At 38.7% G+C, this 11,028-nt stretch overlaps 1 protein-coding gene across 1 annotated transcript in view; it reads right to left on the reverse strand.

Moving 5' to 3' along the window:
- The window catches only part of adgrl2a (adhesion G protein-coupled receptor L2a), a 183,684-nt gene extending 175,013 nt beyond the window's left edge, over positions 1-8,671 (reverse strand). Inside the window, exon 1 of the mRNA XM_039002059.1 lies at positions 8,097-8,671. The gene's annotated coding sequence lies outside the window, so the exon portion shown is untranslated. The remainder of the gene's footprint in view (positions 1-8,096) is intronic.
- Between the last annotated feature and the right edge of the window lie 2,357 nt (positions 8,672-11,028).

Genomic DNA, 11,028 nt, shown 5'->3' on the forward strand with positions numbered 1-11,028 from the left:
ACAACATTAGATTCATTGTGTTATGCTACAACAGAGAAATGACCGTCGTTATAGCCTCTAACTGCGTTTTTTGAGTAAAAAGTAGTTAAATATTGCTAGCTAGCTAATGTGAGGCCACAACAAATTACAGTGGATTTAAAATGTGTTAAGGTTTCTTGTCTAAAGTGCCTTCAGAAAGTATTCATACACATTGACTTATTCCACATTTTGTTGTGTAACAGCAAAATGTAACAAAATGTAACAAAATTTTTTTTTTTTTTTTAAATGTATCTCCCATCCACACACAATACCCCATAATGACAAAGTGAAAACAAGTTTTTTGACATTTTTGCAAATGTGTTGAAAATGAAACACAGAAATATCTAATTTGCACAAGTATTCACACCCTTGAGTCAATTCATGTTACAATCAACTTTGGCAGCGATTACAGCTGTGAGTCTTTTCACAACCTGGATTGTACAATATTTGCACATTATTCTTAAAAAACTTCTTCAATCTCTGTCAAGTTGGTTGTTGATCATTGCTAGACAGCCATAGATTTTCAAGACAATTTAAGTCAAAACTGTAACTAGGCCACCCAGAAACATTCAATGTCATCTTGGTAAGCAACTCCAGTGTATATTTGGCATTGTGTTTTAGGTTATTTTCCTGCTGAAAGGTGAATGTGTCTCCCAGTGTCTTTTGGAAAGCAGACTGAACCATCGTTTCCTCTAGGATTTTACCTTTGCTTATCTCTTTTTATAATAAAAAAAAACTCCCTAGTCCTTCTTGCAGCCACCACCATGCTTGAAAATTTGAATAGTGGTACTCTTGCCCTAAACATAATGCTTTGTATTCAATACATAAAGTTTATTTCTTTGCCACATTTTTTTGCAGTTTTACTTTAGTGCCTTATTGAAAACGGGATGCATGTTTTTGAATATTTTTATTCTGTACTGGCTTCCTTCTTTTTACTCTGTCATTTAGGTTAGTATTGTGGAGTAACTACAATGTTGTTGATCCTTCTTCAGTTTTCTGAGGAATTAAACTCTTTAACTGTTTTAATGTCACCATTGGTCTCATGGTGAAATCCCTGGGCGGATTCCTTCCTCTCCGGCAACTGAGTTAAGAAAGACACCCGTATCATGTTAGTGATTGGGTGTATTGATAACCCATCCAAAGTGGAATTATTAACTTCACCATGCTGAAAGGGATATTCAATGTCTGTTTTTTCATTTTTACCCATCTACCAATAGGTGCCCTTTGCGAGGCATTGGAAAACCTCCCTGGTCTTTGCGGTTGAATCTGTGTTTGAAATTCACTGCTCGACAGAGCGACCTTACAGATAATTGTATGTGTGGGGTACAGAGATGATGTAGTCATTCAAAAATGATGTGAAACAATTATTGCACACAGAGTGAGTCCATGCATCTTATTAAGTACAGTTTTACTCATTAACGTATTAAGACTTGCCATAAGAAAGGGGATGAATAGTTTTGACTCGACATTTCACGTTTCCATTTTTTATTCATTTCTAAAAACATAATTCCACTTTGACATTATGGGGTATTGTGTGTAGTAAGCCAGTTACACAAAATCTCAGTTTTTACTTCACAGTCTCATTGCTAGATTAAAGCTATGTTCTGTAGAAGGAAAAATTACATTCATGCTCAAATGGAACTAAATCTCACCTTCCTATGGGACGATATTTCACTTAAAGGCCCAGTGCAGTCAAAAACGTGATTCGCCTGTGTTTTGTATATATTTCAACATTATGAGGTTGGAATAATACTGTGAAATTGAGAAAATTATAATAATGCCCTTTTTGTCTAAGAGTTGTTTGAAAAGGCAGGCAGTAATTTCAGCCTGTTTTTATGGGATGGAGTTTTGGCCTGCCTGGTGACATCACCCGGTGGTAAATTAGTTAATAGACCAATAAGAAAGAGAATTCCAAACCTCTCTGCCAACAACAGCTAGTTTTCCATTTTCCCTTCTTCACTCAGACCACTCCCAGACAGTCTAAAATTCTTGCATGAGAAAATGTTCATTGCTAAGAAGCTATTTTTGTTTGTTTTAAATTAAAATGGTAAAACATAATCACAGTACGGTACTTAATTGTTACCCAGAAAATATGTAATATTGAGATTTTTTTTTAAACGGCTTCAGTTGGGCGTTTACACATCTCTGTTGGGAGTGGCATTTGTCCTCTGTTTTTCAGCATTTCCCCTGGAAATTCCTCTTGAGTTGACCCACCATCTATATAGCTTCTGTTTTGTCAGGGATAGAAGAGTGATACCGCTATATGGTCAACAGAGAGAGAGTGCCTCTTACCGAGAAAGCAGCAGGTCTAGCTGTGACAGTTGCCGCCTTGTTACAAGCCTCACTGTAGTCAAGATGAGCTTCGTAGATGTAGCCACTCAGTGCAGTGGGTTATAGGCTAACCTCAACAATGCATCTTTGTCAAGAGCAGCTTTTCGAAGGACCGTCTCTGTTTGAGGGCACAGTACTGAGTGTGCTGTATGATCCAGGGCACAGGAAACCCCTTCTGATCACATAAGGTGCAATTCCAAAATATGGTTGTGCATCATCAGTTTTTCTCTTGTTATTGTCAGTCACTGACAGTCACTCAATTAGCCATGTCAGCAAACATTTTTTAGATTGGTAAATTAGTCTAGCCAGCTATCTAAACTTCTACTAATCATGGTCAAATTACCCATTGATTTTGTTAGTCACTCTCACTCAGAAATCATATAAAAACCTGCAAACATTTCTCTACATCTTATCGTAAAATATGTAGAATTTCAGGAAATTATCTGTAAAACTGCTAATTTTCCCTCCAACCCATGGCAAAATGTGTAGAATTGCAGCAAACTTGCTTTACAACTGCAACATTTTCTGCAATTGCAGGAAATTAACTCTAAAACTTATTTTTTTTTCTCTCTGCTGTCAAGAGGGGGGGCCGCTAAACTCTTTCGCTCGCTAGGTGGGTGAGGGCCCCCAACAACATTTAACTTACGTGTGGGTATGGATGTGGGTAGAGAGACCCGCGAGCCACTGCGGCCCCTCATGATGAGTTCAGATTTTGTGGCCGCCCTTTTACCCCATCAAAGTTGCCCATCCCTGATCTAGCTAGGGTAATGACGGCTCTGAGCATGAAATGTAACACTGTCGCTATCCTCTGTTTGTCATACCGCATTTCTCAGTAATTAAATACAATCGTGTATTTAAAAAGGTAGCTGTTTACAAGGTCCAGCAAGGCACATTAGCAGGGCAGTCATAGGGTGTATTTTGTTAGGATGTATGGGTGCCATTGGAATATGGGCTTCTCCTGATACTGCGATGCCCTGCCTGTCGTGTTCTTGTGGATCATCATTCTCCTGAGTGCACTCCAGCCTATTCGTATCACTATTCGAAACATTTCAATCATCGGAAAAATACATTTCATCATCAGTTTTATCAAATTTCCCTGGCCCAACCATTATTGGAATCCTGGCGCCATTAGTGGCTGCTGCAGCTGAGAGAGAGCCGTAGTAGGCTAAAAGGTGCACAGACACGCACTGTTTTTTTATTTCTTGACACAGCACGGCAAGCCCCGAAACCCAATTGGGTGGTCAGGCTCGGGCTGAGAATGACAACTTTAGTGCACGTACCACCAAAAGTGAGGTGTGTGTGTATGTGCGCGCTCACATGCGTGTGTGCACGCACATATATTTACAGACATATTTTATTTTGTGTCTATATTCAGTCTTCATTATTATTTAATTAAAAACAAATAAAAAATCTTTTTTTCTATTTAGTTGTACTTCTTTTAAGTTGATAATATATTTAATAATAACAGTAATTCATATTATTATTTTCATAATTTGTGGATAATGACATAGTTAATTAAGTTACATGTTTGTCAGAACATTTTTGCATTCTTTCTGTCAAAGCTGACAAAAGCCTGTGAATATACGACACAAGAGAAAATATAACTGTCTCATTGGTTACACGTACGCCCGCCGCTTATGACACACTACATGTTCTATTCAAGAAAAAGAGACGCCTAACGCACGCAATATGGTTCTGTAAAATATATATAGTTGGCCACAACCAGTAACAAAACATATTTGTTTTCCTTTAGAGCTGTTTTATGCCACGAGCCATGAGTTTTACAGCTATGCCTTTAAGTTCTTTGTGTTTCCGTTTTATTTCCAGAATCCTATTCAGAGGAGCACCAAAAGGGGCAAACTAATGAAAAAGAGATCCTAGATAAGCTAAGGATGGCTACCACTTGACCAGTGGAAAAACAATATAGAAACCATAGAAAAATATCCTCACTATTTCTTTCACGGGTCTAAATTGACCCTTATTTATTGTCACCATTGTACATGCTATGTCATGTCCCTGGAAGGAAATTAAAAAGGCAAGCAGAAAGTTTTACCTGCCATTTCAGAAGGTAAATAATCATCCACTGCTACAGAAGCCTTTGGCAAGTGGAAACAAATGTTTCATAAAATAGCAGGGAGGGGAACACCCTGGCTCATAGTGTTTTACCGATTGCCAATAGTAAAATAAAATCAGTCATAAAAGGGGTGGTATTTTGGACCAAAGACCTGCACATTACATACAATTTGCCTTCGCCCTTTTTACAGCCTTGTTTTTTCCATTTAATGGCGAGTGATTATCCGCACAGTAGGGCTCCATATAGGAGAAACAGCAACAGAAATGATTGTGTCCGAAAACGCCTCTTTGTACAAGACAGATAACATATTTAACCGTAATTGAGTGTCCGTTGAAGGGCTCATTGTGTGTCATTTTACTTGCGAAGGAAGTCACTTTAACTCTGTGAATGCATGTACTCTTGACCTGTGTCAATCTGGTGTTCCTTACGTTGTGAATAAAAGCAACACAGCTCCGGGACATTCTGGACTGCATTCGTAAAATATCACAGCGGCACTTTCACACCACTTTATTTGGAGGAGCCTAGTCAAACAAAGCCCCAATGTGACTACGGTCACATTCTGAATGTGGGTTCAGTTCAATAAGAATATATTTTTTTTGCCAGTGTGCACAAAGGGGTCACAGTACAATAACAACTTCAAAATCAATAGTGCATTGGCTCAATACAGTCATAACAGATTAGGCTATCTAGTTTGGTTGTGTAGCTTCAAAACTGTAGGAGACGCAAAATCATCGACACGATCCCATTGAAGTGGAGGAGATGCTCTAGCATGCCACTCAATCATACCTGAGCAGACTTCCCTTGGCATGTAGTGTTATCTATTCAAAAATATGAAATATAAACATTAATAGCGGTTCTTGATTTTTTCGAGCCTTCACAATAGGATACTGTACAGTATGTGCCTCTTCTCCTCAAATACACGGTTTCTTTGAGGTTAAAATGAACACTTTACTATTTTTGCTTGATCACAATAAAATGTAGGCTACAGCTACAATCAAGAATAGAGAGCTAATGATAATATGTACCAGTTTGGTCCCCGAAGTCCATAGAGAACCACACTGAGTCTATTGATCTGTGAGTGGAAATGAACAGAGAGGCAGAGGAGCAACCCGGGCTCTGGTACATCAACAGCTGCAGTTCTTTGAAACAGGACGCGCTCCCTCTGACACAAGACTGGGTCGAAAAAAAGCGACTGTTGGTTTGAATTAAACAATACCACGCTTATAAAGGCATATTGGCTCGGGAAAGTGTGATTGCATAGAGCTAAAAGACATAAAACAGACCAACATGTGAGAAACCACTGAGAAGCCTATAAATGGCCTAAGCTATACATGGGTGTATGATTCGCGACAGCTTGAAATGTATCTAATGGTACTCTTTTCAACAAGCTTCTGACAGTTAACCAGATACTCTCTCTGTTCATAAAATGTATATGCCTATACCTATTCTGCAGATGTATTACATTTATAATCCTCAACTAATACACAATAATAGATAAAAAATGTAGAATATCAAAACAACCAGTATTGCAGTTGAGTGGAAATAAAACTAGAAAGATAGTATTACATGTTCCCGTGAAAATATCATTCAAATGGCAAACAAAAAAGCAGGGAGATTGTGTTTTCACATAGAAACGCAATAAAAGGGGTAGAGACGGGCTACAAGTTCACCTCCCATTTTACTAACTCACACTCCCCCTACCCTTTCGGCATCAGCTAACCCTATTGGTTACAAGGCTGGAGTTCTCTCCATCGAGCAAGAGTTGTGACCACTGTCATTTGCTAATCTATTCCTTCAAACAGTGAAAATGAGTACTTGCATTAATTCAAACATTTTGTGCAGAAACTTGTGAAATGGCATCGCCCTTCATGAAAGGGGCTGGGGAAGAAGAGTAGCAATGTGCCTCAACCAATCTAATAAGAGTGCAGATTTTGTTCGCACACACTCTGTTCAAACAACTTCACAGTTGAGTTATAATATTAGTTGCATCATTTAAACTACCCTGTTTGCAGCCAAAAATAAAGTTACATTTTACCCTATGGGACTGATGAGATAGATGGACTAGAGCCTATTTGCAAAGGACTAAAGTATTATTCCATTTATATATTATTCCATTTATAAACTAAGACAATAAAATACAGTTAGCCATTCTAGATGATCAGCTATAGCCTATAGCTTCATCTGAGGTAGATTTATTCCTATTTATATAAATTAATATATATTGAGACGTTGGATTACTGACATTTTTATCAATATAAAACGTTTTTTTTTAAATCTTCATCAATGAGTAAGCCTACATATTATGCTAATGACTAACCTTTATTCTGTCATTGCCATATCTAACGCTGGCTGATCGCACGCAGAAACAAGTGCATATAATTGATCAAATCCAGGCAGGAACTTTCATTAGCCTTTCACATCAGCCTTTCACATCAGGCGTAACGCCTCACAAAATATGACAGAATCGAGAATCGTGCTGGTAGTTTAGTGGCGGAGAAGGGAATACTGGACTGGAGTAAAAGGTATGCTGTACAATGAATGATCAATATTTTGTTTTTCTCCTCTGTTCCACTGCTTCACACACAGCCGTTAGGACGCTGAGTTGGCCGGGGTAGTACATGAGCTCCGCTCCGCATATTGTCTTTTTCTCCGGTTGTTAACACATGCAGGTTGACAAGATGGTTTTGGTATTGGTAAAAAATGCAAGTGCAGTAAAATGATCTAATTTACTGCCACTGTGCGCAACTGTGTTCCAATAAGACACAGATAGATGATATCTCGTCGTCTCCTTGGATTTTATATTTTTAACCAATGATTTCACATTTTCAACATCAAGTTTCTGCCTGTCGTATTAGGCTACATATTGTTCTTCAGTTCAATGCATTGCAGTTGAATTAACTCGTTTTACACATAATATTGTCTGCCTACTATGATGCAAAGACAGGCTATTCTAGAGTTTTCCCTTCTCAAAATATAGCAGTCAAGGCCCTGGCTAGACTGAAAGAGCCTCATTGCTCTCCAGAATCACAGCCACATTGATTCTTAGATCACTGCTAACATACAGCCCTATTCAAGCAAGGAACCCATTGATAGGCTACATGAAAAAAACAGCAAGGAACTCTATCTACAACTTTAAAGGCATAAATTCAATTCCAACGAAATGGTGCTTTACATGTTCTGGTTCATATAAACGTGTTCCCCCTCATTTTAATAGTTTCCATTCACTCAAACTGAGAGGGAGGCAGCTGACCAAATCAATCCACATCTGGTTGTTTTTATTAATCATTTCTTCAATTAACAATGGTATCCCTTGGATAATTTTAATTAGCCTACTTCAAACAGTTCTGTTCTTTAAAAGTAGACCTAATTCATGGCGAACCTGCTCTTTGGTTTTTCATAGCTCGAGATTTTCAAGCAGCCTACAGATGGTTTGTTTGTGGTCTGGGAAAGTAAAATATACAACTGTAGTGTGTGATTAATGACTTGATATCCTCACATGTGTGAGTTGGAAAGTATATCTCTGAACTTGACAAACAATTCCCCTAATAAAGTGACACAAGAAAGTTACAGACAGAGACTTGTCAAGAGATTAAACCACTCTTGGATATGGTTGGTAACGTGATAGTAGGCCTAAGTAATAGGGAAATGCAGTTATCCTAAAGGAAATCCTTACCTTTCTGAGAAAACAGTCACGATAAATACGACGAAGTCAAGAGGCAGAAAAAAATCTGTTGGACAATAGCTGTGTGTAGAAAGCAGGCAGTCTTGTAACAGGAACTCCTCTGCAGATCAGAACACAGCAGTGTTGAGAGAATCTCTGCAGTTCTGATGCATGCTCCACTTATCTGGGACAGATAGGGCTTTATCAGGCAGCTGGTCCCTCTTTCAGCCCATACATTCCCGCAGACCGGACATACTCTTCCATGGCAAGGTGCTGCTCAGTCTTAACTCATCAACAGTTCTGCTTGAGCATGTAATCTCTTCTCCCCTGTTCGCCTGGAGTCAAAGCAACAATCCACAGAGTAGAAACCCGAAGAGACAGAGGGAAGAAGAGCGAACAGGCAGTGAAACCTGTTCTCTGCAGAAAAAAAAGGAGACTGCAGTTGATGTCAATCCACGCCGAGTTCCCCTGGATGAGAGAATGAGGTTCAATGGTACTGCAAAGTTTAAGGGGCTCGCGTTTGGGAAAAGATACCGCTCACAGCATTGAGAGACTTGCTTGATTCACCGGAGAAGGCTTCCAGTAAACAGAGCCAGTTCCCAGTGCAGTGAGTCGCAGCAGGGCAGGCTGCCTTCTGCAAGAGTCGTCTGTGAATGGACTGCTGTCAAAACCTGACACGGAGTCCCGATCCACACTGACTCGGAGTCGACACACGCACACATCCAATAGGAACGAATCATATAAACATGTTATCATGTCCAGCAAGAAGAAATGCTCGGCCGTTTAGCCCTGACTGTCGCAAAGAAGATTACAGTGAACAGAGTACAGATGTGAAGTAGATTATCTATAAATATATGCCACTATTTAACTTCTCCATTTTCTTTTTGTGTAGGAGAGGCTCAATCCCCTCACAATAGGCAGTCCAGCCTATTCAACCAATGACTGAGGACTTATTTTTACTTGAACACTACCTAGCATCAAAAAGGAAGGAGCAGAAAAGTGCAGAGAGACTTTTTTCTCCAATTGGCCTCAATAAAAGACAGAACGACCATTGCAACAGTCCAAGGGGGAAGGTGATCTGCTACTGTAGAGAAAGGTGGGCAAAGCTGACCAATGACTAAACAATGTATCTTGTGTGATTGTGAATTGTTGCATAATGGTGACAAATTGTATAGCAATAAACTGTATGACAAGCAATCTAAAAAATATGTTTTATTTTTGAGCTACCATGGAATAAAGGGCTAATTATTCAAATAAGAAGGAAAAAAACATATCTCAGAATCCTATACATCAACGAATGCAATACCTGGCTATTTCATAATTTTTCAAACGTTATCTTACGTATTAATTTGCTTATTTTGGATTTAACTTCAGTGAAGATCAGTATTCTCAGGCAAAACTGCTAAGTGGCAACCATCAATCGGTGGTGATGCTGTGGAAAATGTTATGATCTGCTTGAGGAATGCAGTCCGGGAACATTATCAGGCACCAAGAGACTGGTATACACCTGGCTTCAATAAAAACGTCCTTTCAACTGTTGTAGGGAAATGTGAAATTGAGTCATATTCACCAGGTGAAGGTGAACGGATGAGAGGGGAATAGTTGTGTTTTCATAAGCATTTTACATAATTATACAAGCGTTTTTTGAAGGGACAAAAAGAGAAAGCAGATGTTATAAAGGTCATCCAAAGGCAGACATTCATATTTGAAGGAATACCGTTTCTGTATAGCTAGAGAGAGTAGATCAAGACAGTCTTCTAGAGGGCAAAAAAAAACAATTTTGTATGCATGTACTTCATTTCACTTTCTTGGATATATGAGACATATAGGCCTACATACATTCTATCATGTTACATTGTAGCTATACTTATTGAGTTACATCTGAATTGTTACACATATATTAACACATGATATTAATTAACTACTTTGTTATTGATAACTGTTAATTACAATGTTACAATGACGATACCATCACACATTGAAGTGAGACCACCGACTTTCAGTACGTGGTCCCTATTTATTGTTCAGTGCATTGAGCCATTAAGGTTGGACAGAAATGTGTATTTGTGTTAATGATGAACGTATTTGTATTTTTTAATTTACCCTTTATTTAACAAGGCAAGTCAGACTGCTTTGATACCAGTGATATCTCACATGTGGTTGCAAGTAATCACTTGCCAGACAGAAATGTTTTAAATGGTGCATGCTTGGGGCACCTCGGGTTAAAGTATAACTTTTTCCAGACCTGATTGCTTGGCCCACCTAGCTTGCAGACAGGGAAATGAGGGAGGGAACAGAGAAATCAGAGTTGCAAGATACTTTTTTAAATCTGAATTAAAACAGTAGTAGCACCAATGTTGAATCAAGCCTTAGTGAAGGCTACCAAAAGAAGGCTACCAGGTAGCCTAGCGGTTAAGAGAATTGGGACAGTAACCGAAGGGCAAGGTTGCTGGTTCTGAGCCGACTAGGTGAAAACTCTGTCGATGTTTCCTTGAGCAAGGCACTTAACCCTAATTGTTCCTGTAAATCGCTCTGGATTAGAACGTCTAGTAAATGAAACATGTTTTGTTAGTGATAATGTCGATAAAGTGTATCTATCTGTTTTTATATTGGTTGTATGTGTTGGGGCACACTTTAGAGGAAATTTAGTCAAACATGAGAAGAATAAATATGGCTCCCTTGTTCCCATGAGTATCAATGACTTGTTTTTAACCCTCAATTCTTATAGTTTTTTCCCAAAAATAGTTGCACACAAAAAGTCTGTGTCTCTCCATGGACTACTTGATAATGATGGCTAATGATTTGTAGAGGTTGTGTGCCCAATCGATAGTTCACACCTTAGTTAACAGATACTTGTGTATAATGCTGATTCTTTTTAACAAGTTTATACGTTATCTGACTACATTGCCCTCTTGTTTCTTTGTTGTTGGCTTTCAATTCATAT

The sequence above is a fragment of the Salvelinus namaycush genome, chromosome 10 (assembly GCF_016432855.1).
Source record: "Salvelinus namaycush isolate Seneca chromosome 10, SaNama_1.0, whole genome shotgun sequence".
In the NCBI taxonomy this organism is placed as follows: Eukaryota; Metazoa; Chordata; class Actinopteri; order Salmoniformes; family Salmonidae; genus Salvelinus; species Salvelinus namaycush.